We start from the raw sequence: 15,893 nt of genomic DNA on the forward strand, positions 1-15,893 counted from the left end.
ATCCAGTTTGACACTGTTGCTAACATAAATGATATTGCACTAGCATCAGTGACCTCTAAAAGCATGTCTACACCACCTAAAATCCTGCATTTAAAATGGGGCTTTCTGCTTCCATTTTAACTGCAGGATCATGACGAACTCCCTTTCCATGTTGCGCTTCCTTCCCCCTGTTTCCCCTCCTTTCCCCCCTTATCTGAGTCCACGGGCTGGACTCGATGATCTTATAGGCCCCTTCCAACCCTACTATTTTATGATTCCATATGTTTCATTATACAGCCTCTAGATGGCACTGTGGTCTAGCTCCTCTTCTTGCAGGTTTCCCTCTTCTCACAAGGGAACTCAAGTGGAACTGAAGCGCTGCAGTTTGATAGATCATTATCTCCGATCTTTTAAAAAATGGAATAAAGACCCTGGAGGTTAACGGTGTCACCTAAAGGGCCCTCAATGTTCTGAGTAACCAATCTTAATAGCAGGATAAATGCTCTGTGTGAAGACGCCCTAGCACAATGTTAATAGCATTTGCTGGCATGAGGGGTTTTCTTGGGAAACTTGTCACACCAGCAAATACTACTAGCATTGTGCCAGAGGTAGAGATGACGGAGTTGCCGATCGGATCCAGGAACCCAGCAGACTCCCCTGTCCACTGTCCAAGGTGTACCCACCAAGCCCACCAAAGCTCCCCCCAGCCCCCGGGCCTGTCCAGCGAGCTCTGCAACTGCCATTTTGTGAAAAAAGGTGATGGGGAAAATGGGCAAATTTGATTTTATGCAAAATGGTGCCGTGAATGGCCAATATATGTAAGATTACAGGCATAAATGGCCCATTTATGCCTGTAATCTTGTGTATATCAGCCATTCCAGATAAGGTGGAGGTTTGGCATTTGTTTGGCAAGGAAAAATATTTGGCTGGCTCCACGGGTTTAGATGTACACTCCCCATTTCCCTCACTGGTAAGGAGTTCCAGTGATACTTATAATAAAAGCCACATTTGGTTTCCTTTGGATGGAAGTGGGGAGGAATCAGAATGGACAGTATAGAAGGAATTGGTACTCATTTAGTTGATCTTGCTGATACATTTAGAAAAGCCTGATTGAGTCTAAAGTTATGGAAACTCACAAGTAGGGGTGTATGAACCCCACTCACTGGTCCGGTTCGGGGCATCCACGGGAGGGGGGAGGCGATCCGTCCCTCCCCCCAGAATCCTTCCCGGCCAGCTCCACTCCATGGGCAAGTCTGCAGAGCCGCCGGTTGGGCTGGTCCTCAGCCGGACTTCTGCCCGCTGCCGGTCTGTGGATGCAAATGGTGTCTGGCATAGCGGTCGTCATTTGCGTCCCTGCTCTTTTCGTGATAGGCTATGTAAATATTTACATAGCCTATCATGGTGAAAGCTGGGATGCAAATGGCGTCCGCTATGCTGGACACCATTTGCATCCGCAGACCGGCAGTGGATGGCTGCGGACTGAAGAGGACGGACCTGGCCGGTGGCAGGTAGGGTCCATCCTGACAGAACTTCGTGGGGTGGGGGGGGGGAGTAGCCCGTTCTGCCACGGACTCCAGGGGGCTGGATTCTAAAGAATCCAGCCTCATTGGAGTCCATGGCAGATTTCTCCACCATCCCTACTCACAAGTCACAAAGGACAGCATCCTTTTTCAGCCCAAGAGCTAGCAACCTTTTCTGACACAGGAAGAGAATTTAAATTCTACCACTTGGAGAAAGGGGTAAGGGCTCTAAGGAAACAGGCTGCATGTAGTTGGTCCCTTTGAGGCAAAGATAGATCATTTCAAACTTCTAACTAGAAGTCATAGAATCATAGAATATTAGGGTTGGAAGGGGCCTAAGTCCATCGAGTCCAACCAGAGAGAGCCCACCATCTCCCTAGATAATGTCCTGCACTCTGGGATGAGCGAGAAGAAATCCTGGCCTTCCTGTCTGGGACAACCTTTCAAGTACTTGAAGAGCGCTATCATATCTCCCCTCAGTCTTCTCTTCTCAAGGCTAAACATGCCCAGTTCCTTCAGTCTCTCTTCATAGGGCTGTGTTTCCTTGATCATTTTTGTTGCCCTCCTCTGAACCCTCTCCGGTTTGTCTGAGTCCTTCTTAAAGTGTGGTGCCCAGAACTGGACACAGTACTCCAGATGAGGCCTAACCAGTGCTGAGTAAAGGGGAACTAGTACTTCGCAGGATTTGGAAGCTATGCTTCTATTAATGCAGCCCCAAATAGCAAGTCTGGAGTAGTTAGAAGTTTCGAACTTCAAACTAATCCAGAATAGCCCAGCAGATGGGGCAAATTCAAGTAAAAAATGAAGCAAAATGAAATTCTTAGACATCCCTAATTTTTAATGGCCTCTATTCATGTGCAAAGGGGGTGCTGTCACCAATTGGTGATTGAGTGACTTGGGTCTGTGACGTGTTTCCTGGCAGTTGCCACTCTCGGTTGCTGCACAGTAGAAAGGTGCAACGTGGCAGCTGGGAACTGGTCAGCAGTCCCCAGCATGGGTTAGAGATGTCTCCACCATGTATCTAGTGCAGTGGTGCAGAACTTCAGGCCCAGGAGACAGATCTGGCTTGCTTGGAGTCCTGATCCAGCCCAGATGACCACGCCCCCTTCCCCTGGCTCCATATCCTTCCCCAACCACTGATCACATGGTGGTTTCCCAGCTTTAGTGCAGTCTTTTTACCCGTTCTAAAAGGTTTAAATGGCTCGCCGAAAGCTTAGTTACTGGCAGTAGGAGATTTAAGCTAAAATATGCTGGCATGTTTTAATATTATTGGACCCACCTCTCTTGCCTTTGGCCACACCCCTTTTGTCTTCAGTCCTGCCCACCAGCGGAATCTGCCCCATGATTCTCTGAAACGGAATTCAGCCCTCAGGCTGAAAGGGGTTCCCCACTTTCCCTGAAGAAAGAAACAACAACAAAATCCCCTCCCCCAATTCTAGGGATGGACGAAAGTCCCTTACCTTATCCCACAGCTTGCTTCGCGGTGGGGGAGAGGCGCTCCGTTCCTCCCCCCGAAATTCTGGGCAGGGTGGGAGGCGCCCCATCCCTCCCTGCCAAAATTCTGGCCAGGGGGGAGGCGCCCTGTCCCTCCGGCCGCAAATCTCATCTCCTGCTGGGACACAAATGGCGGCGGCCGTAGCCGCCGCCGTTTGCGTCCCTGCAGTCAGCCGTGATAGGCTACGTAAATCCTTACATAGCCTATCACGGCTGACTTTGGGGGGAAAAAAAAGTGTGTACGCAAATGGCGGCGCCCATGGGCGCCGCCATTTGCGTTCCTTATTTGGGCATGTGTAGTCTACGTAAACATTTACGTAGACTACGGCGAAAATAAGGGCAATGCAAATAACGCCAAAGGTAAGTCCCATTCCGGGGGGGGGAGCAGACCGTTTCTCCACCAATTTCGGGGGGCCGAATGCATTGGCATTCGGCCTCCCGGAGATTGGTGGAGAAATTCTCCGACATCCCTACCCAATTCACCATCTGCAAATGTGGTAAATCTGGGGAAAATTTTGCTCAGCACCAGATGTGTCTTAAGGAAATGCTTGAAGGAACATCTTGGGATGCTGGAGGAAACCATATCGGGGTTGGAGGTCTCCAAGCATTCATCAGCTCAGCCCCAGGACTTTGGCTTGTTTCCTGCAAGCTGGTCTGACTCAATCTTCATCGAGTCAGGCGAGTTTGCAGATCTCCATTTTTTAAATTTGTGTAATTAGAAATGGGTGCAATTTGCACAAATTTTGACTGCAATTTGTGCAAATTTCTACTTACACAAATTAGGGGGAAAACAGAGGAAGTCCCTGGATTTCAGGAAAAACTTGCGGCTTGACTCTCAAATGCAAGCCAAGTTGGGAACGCTGTGGAAATCCAGCGAGCTCAAAAGAGGGCCAGATTTCCCAACAATGGACACCCCTAGGAAGATCACATGGGACAGCATGTCAATGATGGGGTCGTGAAAGGGAAGCCCCCCCCCATCACGTTAAATGTTAATATGTAGACAAAGGAGACCTACATAGGGATGGGGGAGAATTCCACCACAGACCCCAATGAGGCCGGATTCCAAGAATCTGGCCCTGTTGGGGCCTGTGGTGGAATGGAGCACTCACCATTTGCATCCCTATTCATGCGACAGATGTTGGAGGAAACCATATGGGGGTTGGAGGTTGCCAAGCTTTCACCAGCGCAGCCCCAGGACTTTGTCTTGTTTTCTGCAAGCTGGCCTGACTCAATCTGCATCGAGTCGGGCCGGTTTGCAGATCTCCATTTTATTAGGGATGTCAGAGAATTCTGCCATGGATCTTGGTGAGGCCGAATGCCAGTGCATTCAGCCCCCCGAAATCTGTGGTGGAACAGCCTGCCACCACCCCGCGGATCCCCCCTGGGACGTGACTTACCTGGCTACAGCCGCCGCCATTTGCGTTCCTTCTTTTTACCGTCTTAATCTACGTAAATATTTACGTAGACTATGACGGCGAAAATCAAGGGGTATTTGCGTTGCCCTTATTTTCGCCGTAGTCTACGTAAATCTTTACGTAGACTAGATGTGTCAAAATAAGGAACGCAAATGGCGGTGCCCATGGGCCGCTGCCATTTGCGTACATGTTTCTTTTTTTTCCCCAAAGTCACCCGTGATAGGCTACGTGACAAGTTATGTAGCCTATCATGGCTGACTTTGGAAATCTAGCCATGATAGGCTACGTTAATCACTACGTAGCCTATCACGGGTGTGTGTGTGTGTTTTTTTTTTACTTTTTTTTGCGGCAGGGTAGACGGGGCGCTTCTACCCGGCCTGAATTTCGCCGATGAGGGATGGGGTGCCTCCCCCCCGGCCTGAATTTCAGCCGGGCGAGGCGGGGCGCCTCCTCCCCCTCTCTTGAACTTCGGGGGGAGAACTGAAGCGCCTCCCCCCCACTGCGAAGCAAGCTTCGAGAACAGGTAAGGGACTTTCGTCCATCTCCACTGACAGGTGGCTGTCCAGCCTTGTCTTGAATGCCTCCAGTGTGGGAGTGCCCACCACCTCCCCAGGTAATTGGTTCCATTGTTGTATTGCTCTAACAGTCAGGACGTTTTTCGTGATGTTCAGCCGGAATCTGGCTTCCTGTAACTTGAGTCCATTATTCCATGTCCTGCACCCTGGGATGATCAAGAAGAGATCCTGGCCTTCCTCTCTGTGACAACCTTTCAAGTACTTGAAGAGCGCTATCATATCTCCCCTCAGTCTTCTCTTCTCAAGGCTAAACATGCCGAGTTCTTTCAGTCTCTCTTCATAGGGCTTTGTTTCCAGTCCCCTGATCATCTTTGTTGCCCTCCTCTGAACCCTCTCAAGTTTGTCTTAGGGGAGGACGAAAGTCACTTACCTGTCGTCGAAGCTTGTTCGCAGTGGGGGGGAGGCGCTTCGCTGCTCCCCCCGCGAAGTTCAGGCCAGGGGGGAGGCTTCCCGCCTTAATCATCACGTAGCCTATCACGGGTGACTTTAAAAAAAAAAAAAGCACGTACGCTAATGGCGGCCCCCATAGGGAGCCGCCATTCAAGTTCCTTATTTGGTCGCTGTAGTCTACGTAAATCTTTACGTAGACTACAGCAACCAAATAAGGAACGCGAATGGCGGCTCCCTATGGGGGCCGCCATTATCCGTACGCGCTTTTTTTTTTTTTAAGTCACCCGTGATAGGCTACATGACGATTTACGTAGCCTATCATGGCTGACTTTGCAAATCTAGCCATGATAGGCTACGTTAATCGTCACGTAGCCTATCACGGGGGCAGTTTTTTTTTCTTCTTTTATTGGAATGGCGGCGGCGGGAGCTGGTCGAAAGACCGGCTGCCGCTCCCGCCCCGCACGAACACCCGCCGAACCGCCGGCTGGACTCGCTGCCGGGAGGGACATTCGGGAAAGGTAAGTCCCGTCCAGGGGGGGTGCGGGGTGCGGGGGGGTTCGGAGGATTTCTCCCCAAAACTTGTTCGGGGGGCCGAACACATTGGCGCTTGGCCCCCTGAAGTTTCGGGGAGAAATTCTCTGCCATCCCTAGTTTGTCTGCATCCTTCTTCAAGTGTGGTGCCCAGAACTGGATACAGTACTCCAGATGAGGCCTAACCAGTGATGAGTAGAGGGGAACTAGTACCTCCCGGGATTTGGAAGCGATGCTTCTGTTAATGCAGCCCAAAATGTGCCTTTTTTGCAGCCACATCACATTGTTGGCTCATATTCATCTTGTGATCGACAACAATTCCAAGGTCCTTCTCACTTGTAGTGTTGTTGAGCCACGTATCCCCCATCTTGTAACGGTGCATTTGGTTTCTTTTTCCTAGGTGCAGAACTTGGCATTTATCCCTATTAAATGTCATTCTGTTGTTTTCTGCCCAGCGCTCCAGTCTATCCAGATCACTTTGAATTTTGTTTCTGTCTTCCAAAGTAGTCGCTATCCCGCCGAATTTTATGTCATCTGGAAATTTGATCAGCATTCCCTGCACCTCCTCCTCCAAGTCATTAATAACAATGTGGAAGAGCACTGGGCCCAGGACTGAGCCCTGCGGTGCCCCACTCGTTACCTCTCCCCAGTTTGAGAAGGTCCCATTGATAAGCACTCTTTGAGTCCGATTCTGTAGCCAACTGTGGATCCACCGGATCGTTGTTTCATCTAGCCCACTTTGAGCTAGTTTGCTCATAGGATATCATGGGGCACTTTGTCGAAAGCTTTGCTGAAGTTGAAGTCTATGATGTCTACAGCATTCCCACGGTCCACAAGGGAGGTTACTTGATCAAAACATGAGATCAGATTTGTCTGGCAGGACTTGTTTTTGACAAATCCGTGTTGGCTTTGAGTACTCACTGCATTGTTTTCAAGGTGCTTCCAGATGGATTGCTTTATCATCTGCTCCAGAATAATTTTCCCAGGGACTGATGTCAGACTGACTGGTCTGTAGTTCCCAGGTTCTTCCTTTTTACCCTTTTTAAAGATAGGGACAACATTAGCCCTCCTCCAGTCATCTGGCACTTCCCCCGTCCTCCATGATTTCTCAAAGAGAATAGATGGCGGTTCTGAGAGTTCTTCTGCCAGTTCCTTTATTACTCTAGGATGCAGTTCATCTGGCCCTGGAGATTTGAACTCATTCAAAGTAATGAGGTGTTCCTTGACCATATGCCTATCGATCTCAAGCTGCAATCCTGCCCCTTCAGCCTGTACTTCGCCTTTGCCAGGGGGGGTCATAGACCCTCTTTTGGGAGAAGACTGAGCCAAAGTAGGAATTGAGCACCTCTGCCTTTTCTTTGTCCTCTGTTATCATTTTGCCATCCTTATTTAATAGCTGAACCACCATTTCTTTCCTCTGCATTTTACTATGCACGTGGCTGAAGAAAGCCTTTTTGTTGTTTTTATCATCCCTCGCTAACCTCAGCTCGTTCTCAGCTTTAGCCTTCCTGACGCCATCCCTGCAATTCTGTGCTACCTGCCTGTACTCTTCCTTTGTTGCTTGGCCTTCTTTCCACTTCCTATATGTGTCCTTTTTTGTTTTCAGGGCATCTCTAAGCTTTTTGTGAAGCCACATTGGCTCCTTCTGTTGTCTTCCACCTTTTCTTCTTCTTGGAATTCTTTGTAATTGTGCCTTGAGAATTTCCTTTTTTAAAAGCTCCCACCCATCTTGGACTCCTTTTCTCATTAGCATCGCTTGCCATGGGACCTTACTGATCATTTTTCTGAGTTTATGAAAATCAGCTTTCCTAAAATCCAGGGTACGCGTTTGACTACACTCGGCTTTTGCTTCCCTTAGAACCAAGAACTCAAGTACAACATGGTCGCTTTCCCCCAGAGTTCCTGTAACTGCTACTTTATCCGCTAAGTCATCTCTGTTGGTTAGGATCAAGTCAAGGATAGCCGATCCTCTAGTTCCTTCCTCTACTTTCTGTAGGAGGAAGTTATCCACCACACAAGTCAGGAATTTCCTGGAGGGGCCATGTTTTGCAGAATTTGTCTCCCAACAAATATTGGGGAAATTGAAGTCCCCCATTACTACTACATCATGCTTCCTTAAAACATTGGCTATTTGCTTTTCAAAAGTTTCATCCTTGTCTTCTCCTTGATTGGGTGGCCGGTAGTACACTCTGACCACCAGGTTCCTTTTATTCTTTGCTCCATTTATTTCAACCCAGATGCTCTCGATGGGGCTACCAAGCTCCTCCTCCTGTATTTCTGTGCAGAGGTATGTATTTTTCACATACAGTGCAACCCCACCTCCCTTTCTGTTCCTCCTGTTCTTTTTGAACAAGTTATATCCTTCAATTGCTGTATTCCAGTCATGAGAGTCATCCCACCAAGTCTCAGTTATACCTATCAGGTCATAATTTCCCTCTTGTATTAAGAGTTCAAGTTCGTTCTGTTTGTTTCCCATACTCTGGGCATTAGTATATATAGACATCGAAGACCATGTGCCTCCTAGTCTGGCTTTCTTCCTACATGTGTCTGAAGACTATTATTGGGCACTATCAGAGCTGTTCTCTCCGTTGCAGTGCATGCGCCTACGTCCATTGTTACCCCCATCTTTACATCTCCCTTCCCCCCCATAGGATTCAGTTTAAAGCCCTCCTGATGAAGTTCTTCATGCTGTGGCCAAACACATTCTTCCCATCCTTTGTGAGGTGCAACCCGTCCCTAGCCGACAGCCCATCTTCCAGAAAGTATAGTCCGTGGTCCCAGAATCCAAATCTCTCTTGTCGGCACCACCTTCGTAGCCAGTCATTCACCTGGAGTATTTTTAATGTAACACAGGCTCCTCTACAGCAAAGGGAATAACCATTCAATAAATTTAACCTTGGCTCGGGTTCAAGATTTTAATTAGAAAATGTCATTTTAAAAAAACATCCTGAAGGATCCAGCATTTATTTTTACCTACATTATATGTTTCATACATTTGCCAGGCTCTCGCAGCAAAAATAAGCACTTTGGCTACAATCCAAAATTCACTTTCCCTGGAGTAAGCCCCATTGATCTCAGTGGGGCTTACATCTGAGTAAAGATGTTTGCACCATTTCTAGTGTGTCTCTCTGTGTGTATTTTTTTAAATAGATACCATTTTGGGAATTGTCATGTATGTAGCTCTACTCTGTGGTATAGTCCTGCCCTCCACCCTCAGCACTTTCTGCAGTTATCCTTTAGATGGCACACTTTGCCTAATTTTGCAATGCAAAAACTTTGCATATAAAAATGCATAATTTGGAAATGCACATTTTAGGGGAAAATGCATACAAAAATGCACATTAAAAATATGTACATAAATGCATTTTGGGGGAAGATGTGTAGAATGTAAATGCAAATTTCCATAAGGTTAGGTTTAGCAGAAAATGGGATGGGATGGACATGTGATTGAACACCTGCAAAGCTGACACAGACAAGATATAGAATGATCTGTCCATCCTTACCCTGAGCAATGGATCTACTGGGGTCAGGGTTCACAAGCTGTTAAGATTCCCCTGAGCTACCCACCCCGCAAATGCCCCACTTTGCATTTTGCAAATGCCCCAGGTTAAAAAGAATTGGATTCCATCAAAAAGCGGACAATGGAAAGAAAGAGACCTGCCAATCCATGAAACACAGACAGATTTAACAAAACCTGTACATCCCCAACTCTAGGTTAAAAGCAGGGGCTGCAATCTGTATTGGAACTCAGTACTGTGGGGGCTAGGGGGCCTTTAATGCTTTCATCCTATTGTGGTCCCAATCTGGATCAGGGCTGCTGTGCCTGCAATTTATATTATGAAATAGTGATCCATTGAAGCAAAGGTAGGTAACCTGATGCCCTCCAGATGTTTTGGACTACAGTTTAATAAGCCCAAGCCAGTATGGCCAATGATCAGGGATTGTGGGAGTTGTAGTTCAAAGCAATATATATTACCCCCAGTACTGAAAGCAGTATGGCTCTGAATACCAGTTGTTGGGGAACATGAGTGGGAGGGTGGTATTGCACCTGTGTCCTGCTTGTGGGCTCCCCACTGGGGAAGCTGGCTGGCTACAGGGGGAATAGAATGCTGGACTAGATAGGCTTGGTTCTTCTAGTCCAGGAGTGGTGTGGCCCCAGCTATCAGACAAAGAAAGAGCAGCTGCAAAGACTTTGCCTACACTTCCAGCCAGAAAGAACACTCCATTGCCCTGGGACTGCAGAAATGGTTAGGAGTAGTGTTGTGCCAAATATTTCAATCATTTTTTTTTTACCATTCGTGGGGGGGGGGGTCAAAAAGAAATCTCGTACAAACATTGTGGGAAGGTGTGAGCATTTTTTGAGAAATTTTCAGGGTGTGTGGCTTTGACACATTAATATTAGGATATGGCTGAGGGGTGTGTGTGTGTGTGTGTTTCCTCCTTTTGCATTCCATGTACAGTATAGCCTGTGCTTGGAAATGCTCTTCTCCCCTGTTGTGCAGGTCTGGTCACCATACCTAAAAAGACATATTGTAGAGCTGGAAAAAGTACAGAAAAGAGCAACTTAAATGATCAAGGGGCTGGAGCATCTCCCCTATGGGGAGGATTACAACAGCTGGGATTATTTAGCTTGGAAAAAAGGAGGGTGAGGGGAGACATGATAGAGGTCTGCAAAATTATGCCTGGTGTGGAGAATGTGGATAGGGAGACATTTTTCTCCTTTTTGCATAATAAGTCATCTCTGTTGGTTAGGATCAAGTCAAGGATAGCCGATCCTCTAGTTCCTTCCTCTACTTTCTGTAGGAGGAAGTTATCCACCACACAAGTCAGGAATTTCCTGGAGGGGCCATGTTTTGCAGAATTTGTCTCCCAACAAATATCGGGGAAATTGAAGTCCTCCATTATTACTACATCATGCTTCCTTAAAACATTGGCTATTTGCTTTTCAAAAGTTTCATCCTTGTCTTCTCCTTGATTGGGTGGCTGGTAGTAGACTCTGACCACCAGGTTCCTTTTATTCTTTGCTCCATTTATTTCAACCCAGATGCTCTCGATGGGGCTACCAAGCTCCTCCTCCTGTATTTCTGTGCAGAGGTATGTATTTTTCACATACAGTGCAACCCCACCTCCCTTTCTGTTCCTCCTGTTCTTTCTGAACAAGTTATATCCTTCAATTGCTGTATTCCAGTCATGAGAGTCATCCCACCAAGTCTCAGTTATACCTATCAGGTCATAATTTCCCTCTTGTATTAAGAGTTCAAGTTCGTTCTGTTTGTTTCCCATACTCTGGGCATTAGTATATAGACATCGAAGACCATGTGCTTCATAGTCTGGCTTTCTTCCTACATGTGTCTGAAGACTATTATTGGGTGCTATCAGAGCTGTTCTCTCCGTTGCAGTGCATGCGCCTATGTCCATTGTTACCCCCAACATTACATCTCCCTTCCCCGTAGGATTCAGCTTCAGGGAGATTCAGGACAGATAAAAGGAATGACTTCTTCCCACAGTGCATACTTAAATTAGGGAATTCACTTCCACAAGATGTAGTGATGGACACAAAAAGGGAACAGAGGCTATGGAAGGAAAAGACTCTCCAGTGGTGGTGACCTGCAATGTTGGTGCAATGTTTGTTTTCTTGCCTGAGATCAACATGGCCTACACGTGCAACAAGTGCAAGTTGATCACGCTGTTGGAAGAAAAAGTAAGAGGACTGGAGTGGGTGAGTGGCGACCCTCCAGGGAATAAGAGAACATGAAGAGTTCTTGGACAGAATGGTGGAACTACAGCAGCAGAGTGAAGAACAGAAGCTAGAAGAGCAATAGCAAGCTGAGGCAGAAGAGGAAAATGCTGAGGTGAGGAAAAATGAAGTAGAGCATACTCATTGGAAAAGAGTGACAGGAGCAGAAGAACTAAAAGCCACACTGCGCCAGTGGAGGCAGTGGAACTATGGAACCATTTCCAGGTACTTGAGGATGAGACTGGAGGACAGTCTGCATAGGAAGAACTATACAGGGGAACCTGCATAGGAGTGAGCAAGAGGCTTAAGGTCAGTCAAGCAGAGGTGATGAACCAAGGCCTACAACAACAAGAAGAGAAGCGTAGTAGTAGTGGGAGACTCCTTGCTGCATGGGGTCGAAACCCAAGCATGTCATGAAGACCCATGTACTCGCCAAGTATGCTGTCTCCCAGGAGGACAGATTAGAGATGTGACTGAAGGGTTGCCTGCACTCATAAACCCCATTGACAGGTATCACTTTCTTCTCATCCATGTGGGAACAAATGATACTGCCAAGTGGAGCTATGAAGAAATCATGTCAGACTTTGAAGCTTTGGGAAGGAAACTCAAGAACTTTGGGGCCCAGATAGTTTTCTCATCCTTCCTTCCAGTAGTTAGAAGAGGGACAGAAAGGGAAAGAAAAATACTCTGGCTACAAAAGTGGTGCTGGTGTGAGAGATTTGGATTTGGGGACCGCGAGCTGGAAGATGGACTGTTAGCAAGTCCATCTTTGTGCACCTCACAAAGGCTGGGAAGAATGTGTTTGGCCACATTAAGAAGAACTTCATCAGGAGGGCTTTAGACTGAATCCTACAGGGAAGGGAGATGTAAAGTTGGGATTAACAATGGATGAAGGCTCATGCACCACAACGGAGACAGCAGCTCTAATAGCACCCAATAATAGTCTTCAGAAACATGTAGGAAGAAAGCCAGACTATAAAGCACATGGTCTTCAATGATTATACACTAATGCCCAGAGTATGAGAAACAAACAGAACAAACTTGAACTCTTAATACAGGAGGGAAATTAAGACTTGATAGGTATAACTGAGACTTGGTGGGATGACTCCCATGACTAGAATACAGCAATTGAAGGATAATACTTGTTCAAAAAGAACAGGAGGAACAGAAAGGGAGGTGGGGTTGCACTATATGTGAAAATAATACCTCTGCACAGAAATACAGGAGGATGAGCTTGGTAACCCCATTGAGAGCATTTGGGTTAAAATAAATGGAGCAAAGGATAAAAGGAACCTGGTGGTTGCAGTCTACTACCAGCCACCCAATCAAGGAGAAGACGAGGATGAAACTTTTGAAAAGCAAATTGCCAAGGTTTCAAGGAAGCATGATGTAGAAGTAATGGGGGACTTCAATTTCCCCAATATTTGTTGGGAGACAAATTCTGCAAAACATGGCCCTCCAAGAAATTCCTGACTTGTGTGGCGGATAACTTCCTCCCACAGAAAGTAGAGGAAGGAACTAGAAGATCAGGTATCCTTGACTTGATCCTAACCAACAGAGATGACTTAGTGGATAAAGTAGCACTTACGGGAACTCTGGGGGAAATGGCGTCCTGCGTAGGGGATGCCATTTGCATCCCTATGCTAGGCTGTGATAGGCTACGTAAACATTTACGTAGCCTATCATGGCTAAAGCAGGGACGCAAGTGGCGGCCGCTGTGAAGGCCACCATTTGCGGCTGCAGCAGCCCTGAAGATGACCTGGAGCTGCCACTGGAGCCAAAATAGGCTAATGGCAGCTGCTCTTAGCGTATCTTGCCTTTTGAAAAAATGCCCCACAAAATCTGGGAAGATGCCCCCAAAAATCTGGTGGATGCACCGGGGCTCGGGGAAATCTGGAAAGTTCAAAGTGACTCAGATTTCCCCGTGGTGGACCCCCCCCAGACCAGACGTTGGAGGGGTTGCCCATCTCTATTATTTATTTATTTATTTAATTTATTAATCGCCCATCTGGCCGGTCATCCAGCCACTCTGGGTGATGTACAACAATAAAAACAGTTTACACAATAACATTCAACATTAAAAACATCACATTTCTAAAATTACCCTAGCCCACCCCAAATGCCTTCCTGAACAACCATGTTTTTAATGCATGGTGGAAGCTGATTAAAGAGGGGGCATGGTGGAGTTCCCTAGGGAGGGAGTTCCACAGAGTGGGGGCCACCAAAGAGAAGGCCCTCTCCCTCGTCCTCACCAGCCTAGCTGTCCTGGCTGATGGAACACAGAGAAGGCCATCCGAGGCTGATCTTGTTGAGCGGCCTATCTGGTGTTGCTGGAGGCGCTCCTTGAGATAGGCTGGGCCGGAGCCATATAGGGTTTTAAAGGTCAAAACCAACACCTTGAATTTGGTCTGGAAAACAACTGGTAACTAGTTTCTAATGCTGCAAACAAGAATTTCCCATGTGGCAAGCAGGAAAGGGAGATTTCTAAGGCTTTAAGAGCTTGCAAACGTGTCCCATTCCTGCATTGTCCTATTCCTGCTTTCAAAGAACTTCAAAATGAGTCCCATTTCTGCTTGCTGTAGGGGTGTACGAACCCCACTCACCAATCCGCCGGGAGGCGTCTGCTTGGGGGGGGGAGGCGATCTGTCCCTCTCCCCCAGGAATCCTCTCCAGTCAGGTCTGCTCTGCAGCAAGGCCGCGGAGCCGCAGGAGGGGCAACAGACCGCTGAGGCAGCTGAGGACGGACCGGACGGCCAACGACCAGGTAGGGTCAGTCCGGGGGGGGGGGATTCCGTTCCGCCACAGACTCCGGGGGGCTGGATTCTAAAGAATTCAGCCTCACTGGAGTCCATGGCGGATTTCTCCGCCATCCCTAGCTTGCAACAACTCTGCTGCAGCAGCTCCTGGCCTTGCCATGAGACCATGTGACACTGGCAATTCCAAGAACTCCTGCTGAACTGAAAGCCAGCTGTGAAGAGCCCCGTGATGCTGTGAGTGCACGGGAGAGGTTTTAGAAGTAAAAAAGGATAAGTAGAAGCCTCCTGAGCCACCTCGCACACTAAATAAGGTAGAGGGGATCCCTGCCTCCCGACTCCCACTCAAACATTGTTCAAAATTCTCCCCCTCCCTGCAAAAGAGGGAGAAAAATCAATGCCTCTTTTGCGGAGAGGGGAGGATTTCACGAAAGCCAGGGGCAGGGTAGGGATGGCAGAGAATTCTGTCATGGATTCCAGTGAGGCTGGATTCTTTAGAATCCAGCCCCCCCGGAATCCGTGGCTGAACGGCCTCCTGCCCCCCCACAGAATCCCCCTGGGACGGAACTTACCTGGGGCGGATGTGGTGGATTCAGCGGTGGCGGTTCCGGCGGCAGAGGTTCCGGCGGCGGTGGCAGCTCCAGCGGTTGGTCTCCTGGCCGGCCGTGGCCGGTCTGCTGCGGCCACCATTGGTGTCTTTGCAGCTGTGATAGGCTACATAAGTATTTACGTAGCCTATCACGGCTAACCCCCTGCCCAAAAAACCAGTGTACGCAAATGGCGGCAGCTACAGCGGCCGCCATTTGTGTTCCCTATTTTTTGCCGTTTTATCCTACGTAAATATTTACGTAGGCTATTACAGCAAAAAACCAGGGGAATGCAAATAGCATAGTGGGCGCCATTTGCGTTCTTTTTTTCCTGCCGTTCTAGCCTATGTAAATATTTACGTAGGCTATTATGGAGGGGAAAAAAAGGAACGCAAATGCCAAATAGTGCCCACTATGCTATTTGTGTTCCCCTTTTTTTCGCCGTAATAGCCTACATAAATATTTATGTAGGCTAGAACGGTGAAAAATAGGGAATGCAAATGGCGGCCGGCGGCTATGGCAGCTGCCATTTGCGTTCCCTATTTTTCGCTGTTTCACTATTTTTCTCCATTTGCATTCCCTATTTTTCGCCATTTGCGTACACTGGTTTTTTGTGGGTTTTTTTGGCTTAGTGTGATAGGCTATGTAAATACTTATGTAGCCTATCACGGCAGCATGGCTGGACGCAAATGGCGGCCACTATGGCAGCCGCCATTTGCGTCCACAGCAGCCCATCTGCAGCCGGCAATCTGGCTGCGGACGGCCCTGGCCAGCTGCTCTGCAGAGCTGCTGCGGAGCGGAGCTGGCTGGGCAGGATTCCGGGGGGGGGGGAGTAGGGATGTCAGAGAATTTCTCCACGAATCTCGGGGAGGCCGAATGCCAGCGCATTCAGCCCCCCGAAATTGGTGGAGA

Source organism: Heloderma suspectum, chromosome 10 (genome assembly GCF_057233095.1).
Source record: "Heloderma suspectum isolate Gila_16-S chromosome 10, 16-S_ref, whole genome shotgun sequence".
NCBI classification, from domain to species: Eukaryota; Metazoa; Chordata; class Lepidosauria; order Squamata; family Helodermatidae; genus Heloderma; species Heloderma suspectum.